This window comes from Dreissena polymorpha, chromosome 6 (genome assembly GCF_020536995.1).
Source record: "Dreissena polymorpha isolate Duluth1 chromosome 6, UMN_Dpol_1.0, whole genome shotgun sequence".
Lineage (NCBI taxonomy): Eukaryota > Metazoa > Mollusca > Bivalvia > Myida > Dreissenidae > Dreissena > Dreissena polymorpha.
The window spans coordinates 87,860,271-87,872,465 of record NC_068360.1 but is presented as its reverse complement, the minus strand read 5'-3'; positions in this window follow the sequence as shown (position 1 = coordinate 87,872,465).

Genomic DNA, 12,195 nt, shown 5'->3' with positions numbered 1-12,195 from the left:
TTATAATTAATAACACATATACATTTATTTGAATTAAGAATTATTACTGCGACTGAGTGAATCATTTCTCATATCACTTACACCACGGTAGCCCTGTGGAGTTCACCATTGGGTGAGAACAGTGGTCCACATATGTGCTCTGAGATCTGGAGAAACAACATTCCCCTTCCTCAATACTGCCTCCCGTCTTATTGCAACAATACGGCTCCTCTAACGTATCTGAAGAGAAGGAACCAGTAAGTATTGATACCATAACATCAATCATATAGAGGATATTTGTTTGATTGGGTGGAATATCGATTTTAATTCACGAGTGATTATAGAAAATTATATTTTAACGAGTGGCTGCGCCACTCGTGAAAATATTTTTTTTCCTATGATCATGAGTGAATTAAAATCGATATAACACCCAATTCAACAAATTTTCTTTTTTATTTTATGCTCACAAATTAATAATTGTATTCGTTTGCCAATCCGTTCAAACCAATTTCCCATTGGGCGCCCCAAAATATCATTACCGCTTTTACAATAAGCGTTGCAAATAGTTCACAAGAAAACAAACGTTTAACAATAACTTTTTTGTATTAACAATGCAACACATATCAAGTGAAAAGAAAAAAAACACCGATAACATCATTTAAAAAATAAATAATCATATGATGACACAATTTGTTTATGTCATGTTGGCGTATTAATATGCGGAGTCTATTTATAGCGTAAATAACGCTAACCTGCTTCGCCATTTTTAACAAAATGCACATGAAAGGGGTGTTAACAATTAAATGGAATTAACTGGAAAACAAATCAACAGTAAGTGTTCTGGCCAATTTTATCACAAACTAGTTAATCGCTATCACTGTCTGGAATCATGCGAATACGCTTGTAGCGTGTTTGATCAGGAAAATCAGACGAAACATTCGGTGTTGGTGTTGGAGATTTCACTTGTTGATTAAACACATTCTTCTGGGACAGACCCATTTCAGAGCTGTGAAAATTGAAAGTAACGTTGCCGTGGAAATTTGAGTTTACAAAGAATCCTCTTCCCATCAGTAAATCACTCATTGACGTGGTTGCAGATTCTGCTTTGCTACAGCAGTTTCTACATCTACATCTACATCGTACGTCGCTGCCGTCAAACTTGACAATTATGCGACGGGTGGTGAGGAGATAAAGTAAGAATGGGAAAATAGTAAAGTGAGAAGAGTTTGATAGTTAAAAGTCAGAAGGACAGTACAGATGCGTCCCCAGCTACGTTTCATCCCTCTACCTCATGCCTCTCCGGCTACGGTGGCCGCGGAGAGGATTGAACCTCAACCGGCACAGCCATGAGGTGTCATTGGGGTTTACTTTGTAGCTGGCGCTGACGACTTGATTAGAAACTTAAGTTTGCTAGTCCCTGCTTGAAGGATACCAAGTCAGGGGATTCTGCATCAGCGGCTGGTAGGCTGTTCCAGGTCGGTATAATACCGGGGAAAAAGCTATGCCTGTAGTAGGATGTCGATGTGGAGATAGGCAGGAACTTGATGTCATGGCTTGATCGGGTTCTGCTTGAGCCTGGGGAGAGGTATTTTGCTGCTGGGATGTCTATGAGATTGTTTGATATCTTGTAGATCATCGTCAGCTGGGCCTTTGTTCTCCGTGACTCCAGGGTTTCCCATTGCAGGTGATCAAGCATGGATGTGACGCTGCTAGTGTTATGGTAGCGGTTCGTCACATACCTGGCTGCCCTTCTCTGGACCATCTCCAGTGAATCTGGCCCTTCTGGTATGGGTTCCAGACCGTGCTGCAGTATTCCAGGTGTGGACGGACGAGTGAAAAGTAGGCAGCACTTTTTACATTCTCGTTGCCAATCCTTAGATTTCTGCGGAGGAAACCCAGCGTGCTGTTTCCTTTCCGTGTTACGTAGTGGATGTGAGGTTTCCAGGACATGTCTTTCGTCAGTTCCACTCCGAGGTACTTTGACGTCTCTTCACTGGCAAGTATATGGCCTTTGAGGGTGTAGTTGTGCAGTATTGGGGATCGTTTTCTGTGGACTCGCAGGATGCTGCACTTCTCTGTGTGGAATGACATTCCCCAGAGTTTCTCCCATTGCCACAACCGATGGAGATCTTCCTGCAGATGGTCGCAGTTTGGTTTGAATGTGAGAGAATCTCTGAAATCTGTTTTGATTGATCCTTGTTTATCCCACTATATTTATTTAGACTATTGACATTTTGTGTGGCCTGAAATTCGTACGATCTGGTGAGCTGGGATGTTCTCATCATTTAATGTCTGGATTAAGTGTTTTCTTGCACTGTAAAAAAAGTTATTTTATTGATAGTCTTGGCTATAAATTTGGAAAAAAATCAAAAGAAAACATTGCATATTACAATTAAAATAAAGCTTTTGTAATTGCTTTGTGTCCCTTTGAAAAACTTCATCCAAAAAAGAATACAGTGCATGGATCTGGAAAATCGGAGAAGGCATCCTTCTGAAAATAAGGAATCTTGAACAAATGGTGATAATTGCTAATTTAAAGGTAAGTGATCATTTTCTTTTTGTTTGAGATATGTTGCTGCTGATACTGTTGCTGTTGTTTCTTCTGCTAAACTTGATGTCTCATTAAGATTTTCTGTATTTTCATTAAAATAATCTTCAAAATCAAAAATATCCGAGAACATTAAATTAATTTTATCGTTTTCCATTTCATGCATTCTTAAGTTTCAGAGTAAAGGTTTAAAAAGCAGACGACAGTGTGTACATGTATGTTCAAGGGAAGTTACTCCGTATGTTGATATAAATATTCATCGAAGATTTCTCGCTCTTGGTGGAAGAATGCGTGGGGGTCACAATGGGGTAAAAAAAATAGTGCCGGTAAAACAGTGAAAACTATCGATAATTTTCCACTAATAATTTTCACTGTTTTAACAGTGAAATTATCAGTTTTAATTCACTGATATATCTCTATAAATCACCGGAAAGCATAAAACAAATGTTCACAAATCAGGAATTGCAATCAATTGGTTGACGCTCTTAAATACCAAATATTTGACCGGTAATACTGTTACGCAAAATACAACTTTAATTGGTTGTTTTGTGAACATCGTTAAAATGGAAATGTGAATTTTGATGAAATAGACATTGGATCGTATACACAATGAGCATTTAAAAATCAATTAAAACGAATATGTGATCACCACAATCGAAATGTGATCATAAATAATATGAACATATGTTCATCAATGAAAAGGAAATTTATCATAAAAACATGGAACTAGGATGATTATGGACATCTTAAATAGGTAGAAGGGAGATGAAATGTCAAATAGAAGCAAGTCGGAACTGATTGTCAATTGTTTTGCTTCTGGCTCTGTCAGGCTTGCAAAATATGTTTGCGAATGAAATGCTATCGAACCAACTGTAGATTGTTTATCTATACCCAAATCTATTTATACATTGTATCATCGTTTCACCTACCATGACATTTTGTTTGCCCACAGGTCGTGGATTCCTAGAAATAAACCATTTAATTAAGCTTTCATTTGCAAACATGATTTAGTAAAAACGTGACAACATTTCGTTTGAGATTTGCAAATGGCTTATTAGTTATTGTAATGGAAAATAATGCTTTGAACAATAATATATATTGAAAATGAGTGATGGTATAAATTTACTAAGAAACAGTGATTAATGACAACAATTTAAAAATAAATGTCAAATAAGTAATTAGCTTTATAATTGTACTCGTGTCATGTGCATTTTACCAAATTTAGAACTCATGAAACTCAAGTGAATTATTTATGTTGATTTCTTTCATTTGTATCCTTTCAACTATATACCTAACGTAAGCATAAACAGCCACAATGCATACAATACGTACATACCGAGAAGTGAAATCCAAGGCACATAAAGATTGTAATTAAAATCCTGAACATGTGTGTAATTCTAACAATACCAACAATTGAATTGAAGCTGTTAATGCGAAAGATGTATTATGTTTTATTAACTATATGAATGCATCATAAATCGGTCAATTGGCTTTAAAACAAAACACAAGAGCAGATTAGTTGAGAGAAAGAAGTTGCGTAGTCTCAATAATTACTTCATGGTACACGCTTTTCACACCCGATATTCAATTAAAACGTAGCCATTGTTATGTGAGTACTTATTGTACAAAAGTTGCATTTTTCAAACGATTGAAAAACATGGATATCATTGCAAGCTATAACGTCATGTTATGTTAAGTGGTCTCATAAGCGGACAGGGTAGCTCCTGACGATTCTTGTTTTGGGATACATATTACATAAGACCTATTTTCGCATGACCAGTCTCATATCCGTATCTCCTTCTTCATTTGTTTCATAGTTTTATGGTAAAGTCCTATTTTCTCATTGGCACGGACTCTTTGTTTTCGACGATCACGATGCAACTTTTCCAACAAGAGTGAATATTTTACGTAAATACATTGTGTTCATATTAACATAAGTCGCAGGAGAAAATTCGGGTTTATATAGAAAAATTGATGTCTCACCTGTTATTGGAATGCACCTACGTTTGAATGTTTCTCACTCAGTGGGTCCCATTTTCCGTCCCTTTACCCGCCTATTGATTCGACACGAATCTTGGCATAACGTAATATAAACGCTCGTACGCGTCGATGTTTTTCGACAGGTATTGAATGAATGCACAAAGAAAATAATCTGATTAGAGATGAAATGGTGATGGTTCTAAATTATACGTTTTCTTGGTGAAAATAAACTTTGTGTGAAAAACAGTTCCGGTTAGAGCGGGTGCTTCATCCGACCATGTTCCTGATTCCAAACACAACATACATTTCTTATCCAATCATGTGCCCTAAAAGATATCAGGAATCTAACGTAATTAGTTTGACATCACTTCCTTTCTCTTTCTTTTCGGTGCAATTTTGAGGTGAAGGTGCAGCCAGTTTTTCTAAAAAATACATTTGCCGATATACACAGCCTTCCGGTTAGTGAAATTATTTGATCGCCAATTTTTACACTTATTTGCTAAGGTTATATCAAAAAAAATAATTTCGTTTCAGTAGCGTTCTATGAAAGATAATAATCTAGAAACATGTTCTGATCATGTGTGACCCTCATGATCAAGATGTATGGTTGTGTAAAGGAGGAATTGATAGTGTTCGGAATTACATACCACATTCAAGGACTGATACAAATACCGAACGATTGACTAAATTTGATCCTTTTTTATGTTGCATGTCCGATGACTTATAATAATTGGTTTTGTTTTTCTTTTGCAGTAATGAGCCGTCAAGTTGGAGAGAAGAGGCAGTCATACGACCCCTGTATGATGGATCAAACTGCCGAGGTTGTAATAAGTGGAAGAATGTTTCTTTGTCAATCCTCTAAAACATATAACCTACTTTTCCCTCTTTATTTACTAAAAAACTTTTTCAAAAATTCACTGAGTATGTTAGTGTAAATGATTGGCCTTATATCTTTTTCTAGGTACAATGGGTTTACAAGCTGGACTAATGAAACAGGAAATCACTGGACAATCCAAATGTGTGCATTTAGGCCTGTACCAAATTGTGAAAGCTCAATAAGAAATACTTTACAACGACGAACGTAAATATAACCATATTTACGCGAGGATATATTAAACCACCTTCTTTGGTGTTCAAAAACAAGCATGGATGCCTCAAGAAGTATTTTAACCTTTTGTGCGAAACAAGAAATAGCCTTAGACCAGAACATTGTGTATTTACTAAATACAAAATAGCCAGAATCAAAGCTAGATGTGGTATGGTAACATAGATTTAACAAGATCCATTGTTACCAGACCACATCTAGCGTTGAAATTATGGTTATTATATACGAAACACTGATTTTGTATGGGTTAACTTTATTTTACGAAATGAGTAACGAAATAATCGTTGATGTTGAGTGTTAATTGGGCTTCAAAACACATTAATTTATCGGGATGATATAACTATTGTGGTTAGTCTACATTAGCGACACGGTAATTCACATGGACCAAAGTCGGGTGCAACGAAGCACTACAACGAAACGAGCACATACTTTTTAAAACAAGTTGTCACAAGATTTATTACCGAATAACGGGTGAATACAGTTTCATGCTTTTGTACATAATTTCACGAAATTTATGATCGAATCCTGGCTGTATTAAGTTTGAGGAAATAAAAGTGTGCGTTTTGCAACACTGCGTTTTGCAAGATAGAATCTATGAAATATGAAATGAGTAAAATAGACATAAAATAATTCTTTGGAACGAAATCATTTGCATTGAGTATCAAATTAACTGATGTTTGTATTTAAATAGCTAATATGTATTTAGTGCTCATGCCATTAAGCATTAAATATTGGGGACTTAAAATGATACATTAATTCGTTTCAAGTTACCGAAATTATAAACGTAACATAACCAAAATTATGTTTCACACTTGTGGATGACATCAACGCGACTTCTGACATTAACACTGCCTGGTTTGAATAGAGACTGGTTGATTTTCGCCAAGATATTCGTATGTAATTATATCCGTCAGTCCTACAATTTACTTTTTAAATGTAATGTTTATTTGTGTAATTTGAATAAATAACACAAATCCTATTGTGGTAATGGATTACAGTGTTCTTTGCATTTTCACTAATTGACAGTCAGTTTGGTAAATGAAAAGTTCGGCAAAAAGGTAAAAGAGTTGAATATGTCTGGACAAAGGGCGTGAATAACTGTAAAGTATCTAAATGCGTGTTAATATCCTTGTTTCGTTGACGTTTTTAAAAATATCAATTTACCGAAACCTCCAGATCTATTGCTCTATATTACTTTTTTTTTACGACCTTGTCATTTATCGAACTTACATGTAATCGTTTTTATTACAGAACTTGTTTCTAAGTTGGTATTTTTCAAACTGTGTCAATTAAATCGAATCATCGGGATTTTTATTTTTAAAAGGTCATCATGTTCGGAATTACGAACACTTCGGTTCGGAATTACGAACATATGTTCGGAATTAGGAACAGTTGGATGTCCGCATGCTTTGTAAATAATTTGTTTTTGGTTGGACCATTATATAATTCTATATTGGACTTAAGTATATCGTATGCATATATCTAGTTGATTTTTGTCTCCCTTTGATTGAAAGTGATCGTAATTCCGAACATCATTATAAGTGGCTTAAGTGTTCGGAAATAGGTACACCCGCTCTAAGTGATTTTTATTATGAGAGATATGGAATCTTGCATGTAAAGTTCCTTTTAATTAACTCTTTCAGTAAGATAAGATAAGATAAGATAAGATTTATTTTGAGTCGGCAAGGGTTAAACAACAAACATAAGCTCAGACAGCTTGTACAACCGACTATAAAACATGATGAATAAGAAATAACAAGTGTATAAAAGCTGAAAGATTGGAAACAATTTGTTCTACAATTAAAAGGCAGATATACATATAAATATATAGCATGATATTACAACATCAGGTATGGTACTAAAAAATTTAGATTTGTTTACATTAAAAGTCAGATAATTTTTTAAGAGAAAGAATAAAATATCAACTAGACACAGCGTGCAGAGCATAAAAAAACATATCAAGCATAAAGAGCATACATAGCATGCAGAGCATACAAAGCGTACGGAGCGTACAAAGCAACCAGAGTATACAAAGCGTAGGGCACATAAAGTATACATAGCATACATAGCAATTCAACGCAAATAAAGCACATAAAGCATGCCAGGCATACAAAATATACTAGGCATACACAGCACACAAAAATACACCTAGCAAACAAGGCATATAGAGTATATAGAGCAAGAAACACATGCAAAGCACACAAAGTATACATGCAAACAATGCATATAAAGTATATAAAGCACACACAAACATGCAAAGCACACAAAGTGTACAAAGCATACAGATCACACAAAGCATATAAAGCATATAGGGCCTACAAAGCATATATAGCATGCAAAGCACGCAAAGCATACAAAGCTAAGAAAAACACTAACAGCATATAACATTTAAGTAAAGATAAAGCATATAGAGCATGCTAAGCAACCAAAGCACACAAAGCTAAGCAAAACTGACACTATATAACATTATAGCAGAAAAATGTACTTAAAACTAAGTGATGTGATGCTCCCTTGCTGTTGAAATCCCATGCAGTCTACAGCATTTGCACCTACAGATTTTTCCATTCCATGTCCCAATTAAAGTTTTAAATTGCGAAAAATTTGTACATTTTCTAAAATCTTCTGGTAGGGAATTCCACAGCGAGGGGGCAGCATATCTAAAAGAATTTTTACCATATGTTGTTGTGCGTACCTGTGGTATCTGTAAAATATTGGTATATCTAAAATTTATGGTTGACTGTCTCTTAACAATTTAATCATTTAACAAAGGTGGAGAAATTTCATTTATGATTTTAAATGTTTCAATAGCCATTGATCTTATACGTCTTATTTGCAAGGACGGAAGGTCTACCTTTTGTAAAAGATCGATATATTGAGTGCTATAGTTGTTGTATATAAAACGAATTGCCCTTTCTTGAATTTTTTCCATCTTTTTAATATTAGTTTCTGAACAGAAATGCCAGGTCATTGGGCAAAAATTAAAATTTGATAATACAAAGGTATGGAAAATTAAAAGCTTGCTTTTTACACTTAAATTTCTACCAACTCTTTTTAAGATGTTAATTTGAGTGGCTGCCTTCTTACATAATCCTTGTATATGAGTATCAAAATTTAGTTTATAGTCTATGTCAATACCAAGTAGTTTAACAACTTTTTCACAAGTTATAGTAGCATCACCTATCTTTAATGACGGTTTTTTTACAAGAAGTTAATTTGCCTATTGCAAAAGATTGAAATTTGTCAGGGTTAGCTTGCATCTTGTTAAAATGAAACCAATCAATAAGAATGTTACTTTCATGTTGTAAAACACTTATAAGTTCATCAAAGTTTGTTGTGTAAAATGAAAGAGTATTATCATCTGCATAATTGTAAAGGGTAGATTTGTTTATAAAATAGAAAATATCATTAATAAAGACATTGAACAGTAAGGGCCCCAGGATAGACCCTTGGGGTACTCCTTTTGTTATACTGGCCCATGAACTAACTGTATCTCCTATTCCTAGTGCTGGAACCGAACTTCGAAGGCCTTTGCAAACAGTTTGGATCCATATGAGACGCCACAGAACGTTTCTAATGTTATTCTTTGAAAAAAAATCGAAGAAAATGCTAATTTTAGAAATTCAGCAGACGACATTTTAGCAGACGACAAATTTTCCAGCATGCAAAGGGTTAAGTATCTTACTTTTTTTTAAATTATTGTACGATGTTTCTGTACTTGAAATGTTTTGGTCAATAATACGATACTTGAATGCTTACGAAAAAAACTTTTAAACACCTGTACACTTTTTATTATACTAGACTTGCGACACCTTAAGGGTTTCGCGGGATGGAATGAGTGGAGAGATGAAATCAAATTGAAAATCGATTATTTCTAAAAAAAATGGTACGAAAAAATATGCGGGTAGGAAAAAAAAACAAATTTGGGTACGAAAACAAATTTGAGTACGATAAAAAGGGTACAAACAAAATAAGGGAACGAAAAAACTATTTTGGAACGAAAAAAATGGGTACAAATAAAAAATAAGGTACGAAAAAATTTGTGTACGAAAAAAAAATGAGTAAGAACAAATGGGTACGAAGAAATTTGGGTACGAACAAATTTGTGTACGAAAAAATTGGGTACAAAAAAATGTGGGTACGAAAAAAAAATTGGTTATGAAAAAAAATTAGGGTACGAAAAACTATTTGGGTACGAAAAAAAGGTTCAAATAAAAATTTGGGTACAAAAAAAATTGGGAACAAAACGAATTTGGGTACGAAAAAAATTTGAGTACGAACAAATGGGTTCAAAGAAATTTGGGTTCGAACAAATTTGTGTAAAAAAAAATTGGGTACGAAAAAAAATTTGGTTATGAAAACCTATAGGGAACGAAAAAATTAGGGTACAAAAAACTATTTGGGTACGAAAAAAAAGGGTACATATATAAATTTGGGTACAAAAAAAATTGGGTACGAAACAAATTTGTGCACCGACGGACAGACGAAGCGGCGACTATATGCTCCCCCTAAAAAATTTGGGGGGGAGCATAATAAACAAGTTATGGCAATTTAAAGGTGGTACGCAAACTTAATAATAGATTTATCAATTATATGCTTATTCTAAGTGAAAACAAGGGACAAAATTGTCACAAAACCAGGTTTTCATTGTGAAAAAAAAATCTGATAAAGGGAGAAAACTCAAACTGAACTTTTGAAATGACCAAAAAAAATTAACCCCCTTTGAAAGTTTTTTTTTTTTTTTAAATCTATTTTTAGTCGTGGCGGCCTTGACATTGGAGATATTGACGTGATTCTTTCGTGGGACACACCGTCCCATGATGGTGAACAAATGTGCCAAATGATTTTAAAATCTCACAATGAATGACATAGTTATGGCCAGGACAAGCTCATTTATGGCCATTTTTGACCTTTGAACTCAAAGTGTGACCTTGACCTTGGAGATATCGATGTAATTATTTCGCGCGACACACCCTCCAATGATGGTGAACAAATGTGCCAAATGATTTTAAAATCTGACGATGAACGACATAGTTATGGCTCGGACAAGCTCATTTATGGCCATTTTTGACCTTTGAACTCAAAGTGTGACCTTGACCTTGGAGATATCGACGTAATTATTTCGCGCGACACACCGTCCAATGATGGTGAACAAATGTGCCAAATGATTTTAAAATCTGACGATGAACGACATAGTTATGGCCCGGACAAGCTTATTCCGCCAGCCCGCCAGCCAGCCCGCCCGCATTCGCCAATCTAATAACCAGTTTTTTCCTTCCGAAAACCTGGTTAAAAAGGCCATAATTGTTACAAAATGCTTGATACAGTTATCTGCTCTTGTTTATACATTGGGGTCATGTTGGTTAATAAGCAAAATACATGGTGTATGAACGCAATATGTCAAGGGACATGCATATTATTCTAAGTGAAAAAGGGCCTAATTCTGTTAAAATGCTTGATACAGTAAATGAGTTGTCTGCTCTTGTTTATAGATTGGGTTTATGTCGGTAATGAAGTATGCAAAATATAAAAGCAATATGTCAATGGACATAGGAAATATATTTGAGGTGGTACGCAAACATTCCAATGCGCAAGCCGACGCCGGGTTGAGTAGGATAGCTCGACTATATATATATATATATAACAGTCAAGCTAAAATGTAAATATACCATAAACAACAGGCTAACCTCAATCACAACTTTAATGCAATGCTTATAACAATAGAGATACAATGATATGCCAGGGATTGAAACTAACTGTTTACTATTGTGGGCAACCATCTTTAGTATTTTGGTTGCCCAGATAAAGAATAACGAGCCCAGAAATATGAACATGTGAATATTATACATTCTTTTAATAAAATAATAGATAATTAAATACATTTGCTGACAACACATGTTCAATGCATGATGTTTTATTATGAGCCTGAATTGAATCATGTCCTATTCCTAAATAATGAATGTTATTAAACTAGTATTGATCCATGGTGATCAATTGTTTTTCAATTTTTATTGCAGTGAATTGTTTTAAGCTTTAAAAAAAAGAAGTTTACCAACTTTTGAAATTGAGTTGCCCAGGCCAAAATCTACTTGCCCCGGGTTCACGGTAAACCACTTATTTCCATCCCTGTATGCTCTTCATTTTCTGTTCTTCCATCGCATTCTCAAAATTAAATTTAAAGCCGATATTTTTTAATAACATTAGTATGAATTACTAACCATTATCACCCAAAAAACTATTTTACAAAGCTGTAATCCCGTCGTAGAGATTTAGTTTACTATTATCAGTGTTCTCTTTAAATACCGGCTGCTAGCGATCTTGCCGGTTACATTAACTCTTGATGCCGGCTACTTTTCCCAAATATATCAAGTAAATGTCACAAATGCTTTGGTTTTACTGCATAGTTACCGGCCATATAACTGGCTACTCAAATTTTTCTGGAAAACACTGAACTATGCATGACAAACACACAAAAATTAAATACATCTTAGATTCATTGTAAAAAATAAATTGACACTTCCAGCTTGTCGTCACTAAAATCCAAAGATTCAAATAATTTTCCACGAGATACGTCAACAATTGCGTA